This window comes from Passer domesticus, chromosome 1, assembly GCF_036417665.1.
Source record: "Passer domesticus isolate bPasDom1 chromosome 1, bPasDom1.hap1, whole genome shotgun sequence".
Taxonomy (NCBI): domain Eukaryota; kingdom Metazoa; phylum Chordata; class Aves; order Passeriformes; family Passeridae; genus Passer; species Passer domesticus.
Window position 1 is genome coordinate 66,992,098 of NC_087474.1, and position 11,218 is coordinate 67,003,315.

Below are 11,218 nucleotides of genomic sequence, written 5' to 3' on the forward strand. Positions count from 1 at the left end.
AAAACAAACTCTTGTAGTTAAAAAATCATTCCTTTGCGGTTTTATGGTTTGCTTTCTTCATGTCCTCAACTGAACACTTTACTACAAAAAGTTTGGTTTGGTTCTGATTTGATTTAGAAATGCAAAAAAAAGTCTTGCTTTCTGCTGAGTTTTCATATAAGTGTGTGGGACATATATAAATCTCATGTTAAATAATTTAATTTATATCTTCTTCTTACTCTCTTGCCACAACCTATAACCTATTACCATCTCACTTCTTCAAAAAAATAAGCATTGTCTAAACTGAAACTTCTTACTTCATGTTCATAGACCAAGAATTGAACAAATTAAATTAATTTGGTTCTATTTGCTATAAAATGAAAATTGATATCACCTTATGTAATCCAATAGTCAGCCAATTAATTTATCCGTTTGGGGAAAATATTAGCAGCGCTTAGTTAGTTTCAAACATCCCCATATCCCGTGTCTAAAATATATCTGTTGCATATTTTCAAATAAAATATTTTTCCCAATTTGGACTATTCAAGACCAAAAAAATACAGACTCCATTAAGACATCTTAGAAGTTAGTAAATTAGGATAAAAATTTAAAATAAAATACTGAGGAGCATAAATTACTCAGAATATGGCAAAAGAAATCTCTTAGTAAAGTAGCAAAATTGCACAGGAAAGGTGAGCAATATATGACAGGCTGCAGCTTTCAAGATACATATCTGCAGGTTGAAGCATTTTACTTCACTTGAATATTAATGAAAATTATCTGTCTTCAAGCCCTTTACATTTTACATAATGACCAGTTATTCTTCCTTGCTGTTTAGTTTCTCTGACCTTCAACCAGTGTAACTGACTCAAACCCTCTGTCAACAGAAGAAGGATCAGAGGAGATGAGCAAAAGAACAATTATCTCAGGGAGTATATAAATAATGATTGCCAATTATTGTAACAAAAAAAAAAAAACACCTTAGCACAAAGGGCACTGAAAGATATTCTTTGTGTGGACACATGAGTGGGTCATCGGGTTACATGCCTTGAGGTGACTAGTGAAGAGAAAAGCCTTCTGTGGCAGCCAGACCAGCACTGGGGAAGTGGGTACATGGTTCAGCCCAACAGGGAGTATAAAGCCTGAGCAAGTGATAAGATGTATTTTAATTTGTGCCCATTTTCTCTTGTCCTGTCAGTAGGGTGAGAAGAATCGGGGTCCCTCTTCTGAACTCCCTCCTGTCATATATTTGCACACATTGATAAGCCTTCTTCAGACCAAAGAATCCCATCTCTTCCAACCTCTTCTTGTATGAGAGGTGCTCCTATCCCCTCACCATCCTTGTCAGCCTGTGCTAGAATTGCTCCTGGAAGTCCATATCTCACTTGTACATGGGAGACCAGAAATGGACGCAACATTCCAGATGTGTTTCACCAATACTGACAAAGATGTTTTATGTAGCCCAGAACATGGATGGCTGATTTAGACATGAGGGTGTATTGCTGGCTTATGGGCACCTTGTAGGCCACCAAGGATGCCAGTGTCCCTCTCTGCAGATCTGCTTTCCATCCAGTGGGCTTCTAGCACACACTGGTGCTTGGGGTCATTCCTCCCCAGATTGCAGGATTTTGCATTTCCCCTTGCTGAAGGTTTCCCTCTGCCCAGTTCTCCTGCCTGCCAAGATCCCTCTGATTTGCATCACATCCATCTGGTACCCCTCAGAGCTATGTATTACCTGCAACTCTCCTGAGCTTCTCCAGACTTTAATGGAGATATTAAGCAGGACTGGACCCAGTATTGATCCGTGGGGTGCACCATTAGCAACATGCCTCCAGGTGGACTTTGTGCCACTGACCACAACCCTATGCATGGTTCCAGCCCTTCAAGACCTTGGTGTCCACTTCCTTTTTTGATACCATGTCAGTTTGGCTACTGCAGCAACCCTGCATACAAATATTCCTGAGTGAATAACCTGAGAACATGGAGAGAAACCAGTAAAGCACGAAATCACATTTCTGAAATTTTGGTACAGTTGACACTGATCTTTTATTTGGAGCTGGCTCGATCTTTAATCATTAGAAATTTTCAAGAAACATCTCATTTCAACGTGATTTCATACAATATCCCTAATGGCACATTGGTTTCCCTCAGCTTTCTGCTTAAGGCTACAAGACTGCATTTCTAGATGGACAATATTTTTACATAGAAAGCATCATAATAGTATTAGTTTTTGAGTGAGGAGTGGTCCCAGTATAGTAATGAATACACTATTTGCACAGGCAATTAATTTATAATGTCACAGCCCAGGAGTGAGTAAATGCCTTTGAAGCACACAACAGCCTTTCTTGATTTTTTAATGATGATTTTAGAGGCTCTAGTTTGCAGGTAGTAGACTGGACATTTGTCTGTTTGCTTTACTGCAACCACCATGACCTACATTGTAGAGGTCATACTCTTAAGAGACACTAACTGATAAAATTTGCAGGGCTAGAAAACGTTAAATATGGCAACATGAGAAAAAAACCTGTTATATTTACCAGAACACTGATAGAGTTCCTAAATTGGAGCTGTAAAGAATAAACTGAAATTTAGTTCAGAAACTGCACTAGTCTTGTTAATTTTCAGATATTCAGAGTACCAGCAGTACCAGCCAAGGGCAGTAACATGAGGCTGTTTGGCAATTTGCAAAGACCAAAGCAGCTGGGCCTCCTGAGGTACCTGAAGTAAACAGACAATAATTATGTACTACGAGGTGTAAAAAAGTCCAACACTAGGAGGCTTGTGTTGTTACTATTCCCTTCCTTTCCTTCGCCTTATAAATGGATAGAGCAGAAAACTTTATCAGCGCTACAGTCTGACTACAGAAGCGCCAACCCACTTCTAGAGAGGAATAAAAAAAAAAGCTTTCATTCTAGAATAGTATTAATCAACCTCTACCATACTTGTAATTTGCTTACCTACTATTCTGCATACACATTGTTGTGCTGACTTCCTCTGAAAATTTTTTCTAGGAAATCTTTAGCAGCAAAGTACAACCCATCATATAATTCAGAAAAAAAAGAGGAGTCACAAATTTTCCTTCATAACTAGATATTGTAAATGAAATATATCTCCAGCTAACCACAATCATGTATTTTTCCACAACTGCTACAGTTGTAGGGTTTTTTAGTGCACTAGATATTGCTTGATTGTGTAACAGTGCAAAACAATTTTAAATAAATGCAGCTGGTGTTTAATTTTTAAGGGGGATTCACAGCTAATACTCTACAAAACACAGCTCAAGCTTACCAAGATACTGATACCTACCTCCTGGGCATAGGGGTCAAAAAAAAATCTTGTGAGCTTTTTAGAAAACAGAACATGTTTCTCTGATTTATCTGTAAGCTGTAAAAAAGAAAGTATGCCCATATTTTTCCATCAACTAAAAAAGTATTAATGGAATACACCTCTACTCCTCTCTCACGAGACTCCATCTTGTGCATTACATCCAGCTCTGGTGTCCCCAGCATGGGAAGGACATGGAGCTGTTGGGGTGAATCCAGAGGAGGCCATCAAGACAACTAGAGGGATGGAGCACCTCTCCTATGAGGAAGGGCTGAGAGAATTCAGATTGTCCAGCCTGGAGAAGGCTACAGGGACACCTAACTGGGGCTTTCCAGTACCTAAAGGGAGCCTGCAAGAAAGATGGAGAGAGACTTTTTACAAGGCCAGGTAGTGATGCAAAAGGGGGAATGGCTTAAAAGTGAAAGCAAGTAGGGTTAGGTTCTTTACTGTGGGGGTGGTGAGGCACTGGAACAGGTTGCTCAGAGAAGATGTGGACACCCCATCTCTGACAAGTGTTCAAGGCCAGGTTAGATGGAGCTCTGAGCGACCTGGTCTAGTGGGAAGTGTCTCTGCCCATGGCAGGGGGTTTGGAATGAGACTATTTTTAAAGTCTCTTCCAAAGCCTTTCTAGCATTCTACAATTCTATGAAATTATAGACACAATTTCTTCAAACCAAACCAAGCAAAAAAAAAGAAAAAAAAAACAAAAAAAAACAAAAAAAACCCAAAAAAACCCAAACCCCAAAAACCGAACCAAACAAAAACATACAACCCCCCCCCCCAATACACAAAAGAAGCACTTTTTAAAATGGAGAATCATTTGCACTAGTCTTTTCCTGAGGTCCACACACATATACTGACATGTATACTGGCATAAGACACACACACACGTACGTTGCAGGGTTTCATTTAAAGCATGAAGATCCATTAACTCAGTCTGTGAGAAAATTATGTCTTGCAGCTTTATGGTTTAGTGCAAACACCAACGAACCTTTCTGTGCTCATCACACCCACAGTGTTATAGCTTCATCAGTTTCATTCTTAAATCAAATTACGAGGCTATCCTGAATCACAACAGGAATACTACTGCACAGCACCACGAGTCACTGCAAGCCAGTTCGTTTAGTAGTAAACTTTAAAAATGTTGTAGTCCCTGTGCGCCATTGGCCACAGGATGATTTTTTCTGAAGCCTTTCATAGTACTTCTGGCAGCAAAATAGCATGGCAAGAACAGAATGCTAGAGATAACCTCCTCTGTTATCTCAGTTGCTAAGTTATTGCTTGAGTCAGTTAACAATTCAAAGGCCAGTATAAATATTTATATTTTATTAACATTGGCCAAACCCTAAGACAAAGGAAGCACCTTAAAACAGAGGACCTAGAGATACAAATAATTTGAAACAGAAACTCCACTTCCTAAAGGAAGGTTGCGCACACATTTACTGTTCATTCATTCATTGTCATCACCCAGAAGATTTTGACTTTGTTTTAAAGCTAGAAGTGAAATGTTAGTTCTCCCAAAGTTAATCAGTAATTTCATTCATCAGAAATGGTGTTACAAGTTTGCTGTATGTCTTATGTCAGAAAGATGTATTGACCTGTATTGTGCGAGATCGGTGGAACAGGTCTCACACTGTAGTTTAATGACCAGGAGATGAGAACAAAACCCTCAGAACTCTGACTCTGAGGCAGCAGTAAATGAACAAGAAAATGGAAAAGAACAACAACACAAAAATCTTCAAAAATATTAAAAGCTTCGAAAGGATTGTTCTCAAAGCACAAAAGAACCTCTGTTAGAGCTTCATTTAGTATATAATGGTATGGGAAAGTATTGTTTGGAAAATCTGACACTACTTTCAAAAGGTAGAATTTCCTGCCTGATAAAGAGAGTGCAGTGGTTTTTGTTCAGAGATTTCAAAATGCAACTGTACATATTCCCAATTAAGGGTGCGGATGTTTAACTTTGGGGATATTTACCTGGATTAACCAAATTGACAAACAAACAGGTGACCTGGAACCAGCTTTCTCTACCCTCAGTGGTGTCCACTCAGCTTGGCAAAATGTATATATGCAGCAAAAGGCACACACCTAAAGGGTAGAGGTCCAAACATGGCCAAGGAAATATACAAATCCACATGATCTAAAACAAATTTGAGGAGTTATAATTTCCCTTCCAGTTGTCAAAATGCAAATTCCAATAAAATAATTTCAATTCTGCCTTTGCACAATATGGCACAAAAGGGTGACTGTTGACTGTTATTTTACCAAATACTTACTCTTTTCTCTTCTGTCTCCCTCCTTCCTACATTTTTTATAACAGCATGAATTCCTTTCCACAGTTTTACCCTTTGTTTGATTTTTCAAATATCAATCTTTTAAATAATGGCCAGCCTAGAGATTTTTATTACTTTAGGCAACTGCTGCTCTCCTTGGATGGAGGATGGGCAGCAAGAGAGAAACACCATCTGGTTATTCACAAGAAAAATTACTCAGGCTCTTCTGAAGAGAAGACCAAGGCATATCCCACCTTGTTTTCCCTATCAGAAGTTCCTAATACAGCATCTTTTCCTCTCTCTCATAGATATTTTCAAGTTCTTCTGACCAGCTTCCTCATACTGTTCATAGTTTGGCAATAGATAGAACATTCTAGATTCCTGCAGCAAATTTTGCCTCCACTTAAGTCAAATCATCTTCATTGTGATCAAGATTTTGTCCACCACGTTGTTACAGAAAAAGGATCTAACAAAGTACAGAATACATAAGATACCATTTCCAACTGTTTTGCTGTTCATACAAATCTTGCCTGTGGACATTTCACAGAATATTTTATTTTTTCTGTATTAGATTAACATCCTTCAGTGGAGTAGAAAAAAAGACAAATATGGCTCTTCAAAAAATATTTGCACAAGATATATAACAAATATTTAAATCAGATTAATATTTTAAAGAATGAGTCCTGTAAGCAGAAATTTTTAGATCCAATATCATGCATACTATCAGCGTAGAATACAGAAAATTTGCCAGTTTTCTCTATATAAACCAAATATGCACATGAAGTTACAGGCAGTCAGTTTTATTTTACATTACATACATTCAACACTCAGGTAACCTAACCTTAGAAGTTCAAATGTCATTTTTCTTCTGCAACTGTGCTAAAGGCAAGATTGAAAGGCAAGTAAAAAAATGATACTTGAAGATTTGCATGGCTTGAGAAGTGCTATTATTATTACTATTATTAGTTCAAAAATACTTCCATATGTGTTCGAGAAAATGAGACAGAACAAATATATTATAGTACAGGACAAATGCTGAGTGAGTGAAGAAGGTACATCCCAACATGTGCCTAGTTGATACATTTCATACCATTGTGACTAAACCGCACTGCTCAGAACTGGGGTAGGATGACTGTGACCTCCTGGAGCATAAACCCAGCAGAGTTTGTGCTAGTCCAGGTGTTTTCACAAGGCAGCGAGCTCTGCTTAGCAGGGTAAATGTGAACCCCTGCTAGATAGAAATACAAAGCCTCTTCCCACTTGCAGGACTAGGAGGACCAGGGAAAAGACAAGGTTTTGAATTAAACACTTACGTGAGAAACCCAATTCCATCAGATCACTTTTCTTGTACTTTCAAGTAATTTCTGTGGTCCCTGCTTTTCAGAACAATTAACTCCAAATCCTAATGATGAGTTAACATTATTATAAAACAAATCAAATCCATTGGTACCAAACTTAAAGATATTTACATTTAGATTACAAACAAACTGGAAGCACAGCAAGAGATGGAAATTCCTTAAGTTTATGTAGAAAGGAAGTGAAAATTTCAAAGCTGATTTCTTTATAAACTACTGAAAAAAACACTTGTGAATTTGGCCTTAGTCTAACAAGCATGATAAAAACATGACTAAATTTGAGTCAGTTTCAAGGCAACTACTCATACTGCAATGGCCTAATTCTACACATAAGAGAGTGTGGCAGACTTCTAAAAAAATTTTGTAGAGATCCGTAAAACAGATAGCAGTCCTTTAACCAATTTTGTACCTTGAAGCAGCAACATTGTTTTTAGAAAAGCACTTCTAAATATTTAAGAGCAGAATGTCTTCTCTCTGCTTGTGAATATACAAATTCTAGCAAAAGGTTGTTTTAATAAAAGATATGGATTTTTTAATATATAATGATAGTACATGTATGAACAATTAGAATGATTATAAATTTTCATTAGTATGGCCAAAAATGAATTTAAAAAAAATGAATATCCCAAAAACCTGGAACTTGTTTGCTCAATCACATAATTTATAGATTGTCTTTGCAAAGATAAGTGTTGATTCTTGATGACAGGTTCATGTTTATTTCTGTCAAAGACTGGAGCAGAATAATTAAAGTTTTTCTTAGTACATTTTTTACTGCTGGGTAAATTGTAGCAGCAACAGGGTGAGAAAATAAGGTGATGACTGGAACACCAGGGATGTGTTAAAAAAAGTTAATAAAGCATCAAGTGTATTAATGAAAAAATTGCTCAAAGGAGAACAAACTGTGATCAAGTATGTGTTCCTTCTAACATAGTTTTGTATCAATTTACTTAAAATGTTTTTTTTAATTGGTAAGAGCTTCAGCATAATAAGAGAAAATGAAAAGAATTGTCCAGCATAGCCTATCTTCCTCTTGTGCAAGTTACACCTATGTTCATTTTGCCTTTCCCTCTCACTGGCAAGAGTAGATTTTCAATATTAAGAAGCGAGAGTTTTTTTTTCAAAATTTTTAATGCATACTGACTGAAAAATAAATATCACTCGCTACCCTTTCTCAAATTTTAGGTAGCCTGTGACATGCCACAGAACTGCATGGGTTGAAAATGAAATTATTAGTACTTGGAATGAATTAATCCTCCATTACAATCTTCTTTCTTCCACATTTTTGCATGTTCCTCCCTGGAATCAAACCCAAACGTGGCAAGGTCAGCATGCCTTCTTCAAAACAGAAAGTAAATCTACACTTTAAAATACCCCTCATGCTCTATTTTCTTCCCCAACCCAGTAGAATTACATCCTAAGACAATCATTTACTATTAAATGCTCCCTAATATTCAGAAGTAGATGAAAGGCCTTCCTCAGGGTTGGTAATTTCTGGATGCTCTTTACAATTCTTACAAGTTGTTAGCTGGTGCAAAGGCAGAGAAAAAGAAGAAAAGATGCTTGAAATGCATTAAATGTTTGCAATAAATTGTTACTGCAAAAGCCCAAGAAAAAAGTTACACATGAAAGCTGTGCACTCTCAGTTCATAATTCGCCCCAATTCCTCCAAAAGCATTCCCTCCCTCCCAGCTTATATCACCCTCCTTCCCACTGTTTTCTTGGCCGTTTTGCTGCAGCCATCTGAGGAACCTTTTTTCCCTGGAAGTTGCAGCATGACCACAGCTTCCTGTGAAGCTCCTTGATCACTTTAGCTTGGTTCGTCTTGTGCTAAAGAACACAAGGGCTGGTACTGCCGAGCCCCCAGAATTCCATTGCCAACCCCATCCCAGCTGCAGAGGTGTTCACAAGTATTGCAAACAGCTACTAGCAATAAGCTGATCACTCTGCAATGGTTGTCCTCTAATTCCCCTCCTACCTCTAAGCCCATTTGCCTGAAAAACACCAACATAACAAAACAAAACAAAAACCAAAACAAAACAAAACACACACACACCTGGACCATTGATCAGAAAAAAAAAAAATATCCATGCCAGGCTTAAACTAGAGGACACCTCTTGTCCTGATTAAAAACTGAAGTGCTTTACAGCCAGGAGAGATAACACATGTGCAAAGCTGAAAATAGTTGCTACACCATGTTTTTGTTTTGTTACCATGACAGCAATTACCAATATTTTGAAGAGAATGACTGCTCACTGACACAACACGAGGACAATGGGAAGGTGTGTTTTCTTCACCAGTCCAGGAAGTCTCATTGTGTGCCCAAATACAATTATTTCCTATGATGTCTAGGCAAAATTATTATTCATCAGAAAAAGAACCACAGCTAAGCTGGAGAAAAAAAAAAAATCTAATTCAGAAAGGACCAGTGTAGAGATATAGAAGTTTTAGGATTTTGCCTCTTCAAATATTTGCTAAAAGAGGCAGAAATTTAAGGAAAAAAAGTCTCAATATTCCTTGTATTTAAATCCTCTATCAGCTAGAACATAGAAACACTTTGGCAAATAGGTAAGAAATGCCTGTTTTGGCTGCCTTTTATGCCTGTCAGTGTTGGAATCGAAACCTCTTACTACATTCTACAGCTGGTATAGACCAATTATATTGACGATAGCATCAGAAAGGAACTTAACAGCAGTTGGTAGGATTCTTCATGTCTTCCTAGCTTAGACCTATCTCCTCCTCCAGAAGGAGGTATACGGGAAGACCTCTGAATAACATAATCTGTCATCTCTTCCAAGAATTCCTGAGCAAGAAATGCAGAATGCTGCTGGATTTACAGGTCTCTGTCTTCCTTTCCTCATCTCCAGCACTGTAAATGGTTATGGGACACAACACAGCGAACACACATGTCCTCAGCTGATAATACAGAGAATGCAAATGACAGAAAAAACACAACTGCTGTTACTCATTTATAACGGCATGATAATCATCAGCAACCTGTTTTTTTCTAGGGTATGTTCAAAAGAAGCAAAAGCAGACACACAATTAAGACTGTTTTCTTAAACACATTGCAAAAGACCTTAAGCATTAGATCTACAGCTGTGCTGACTGCTCAACCTCTGTTTCAACAAGAACTACAGTGCTGTCATAAGAGTGCTCCAATGACACCGTACCATTTCCTAGCAACAATCTATGTTTTGTACATAAAAAAGCAAATGAAATACTGCCTATCAGTGTTTTCTTTCTCATTATGCTGTTAAACCTTTCTCCCTCTCCCACGTAAAATGAAAAGCATCTTATTTGGACATTATGCAGAACTTCAGACTGTGCTCTGTAATGTCATGAACTGCCAAAGAAGCAAACCTAACATAAAACAAGGTATTTCATGTTACCCAAATTGACCCTTCTGAAAATAAAGTTAGTGTAAGTTCATAATTCCATGAGAGATTCGCCAAGTTTTAATCCTGCAATGATGGACTGAATGCCCCATAAGCAAATGGAGAGCTGCGCTTTCTGCTTCTCACAGGGCTGTTTCTGAGGGGTCTTTCATCGCAGAAGCAGCATCCAGTCTTACTTTCTGAGATTTATAGTAATTTCTGATTATTCTGGGAAAAAAAATTCAACTACAAAGCACTGCCCCCAGGCTTCCAAATATTTGTGACTTTTCACTCTCCCACCCCCTGCCTCTTTACTTGCAGCTACCACTTAAAGTGTCATTAAACACACAATTCACATTTACAGTTACATATACGCATACCCTCCTGCAACACAAACCCAACTCACCTACATGAACTGAGCTTTGCAACAAAGTGAAAGTTTAAATGTACTAGGATAAATGCCATCCCTTGGAGATACCCTAGCCTTCCTTGTGAGGTAGATGGGCTTCTTCTCCCCTCCCCATTATTATAAATGCTGACGAGCACACAGATCAGCATTTATAATAACACATATTCCAAGAAGGATGGTAGAAGGGCAGAAGAAACCAAACCAGAAAAAGCAGCGCATTTCCATCCATGAGGAAGTAATCGTGTGCAGACTCCAAATCCTACTGTGGCCAGGTAGATAAACAACAGCAAAGCAACAAACACAAAAATGAGTGGCATGGTAAGAACCAGCCCTTCAATCTGGAATGTAGGGGTGGAGAAATCAGTTTATTTCTGCTGGTCAGCTGTTCAGGTCTCATCTGCATAAATATCTCATAGTAGCAATGCATCTGCCAGAAAGCAAAAGAATTACATGGTTTTAAAAATGTCTTTGTGCTTTTCCTTTTTTAATAAAAGGGCAAGGTAG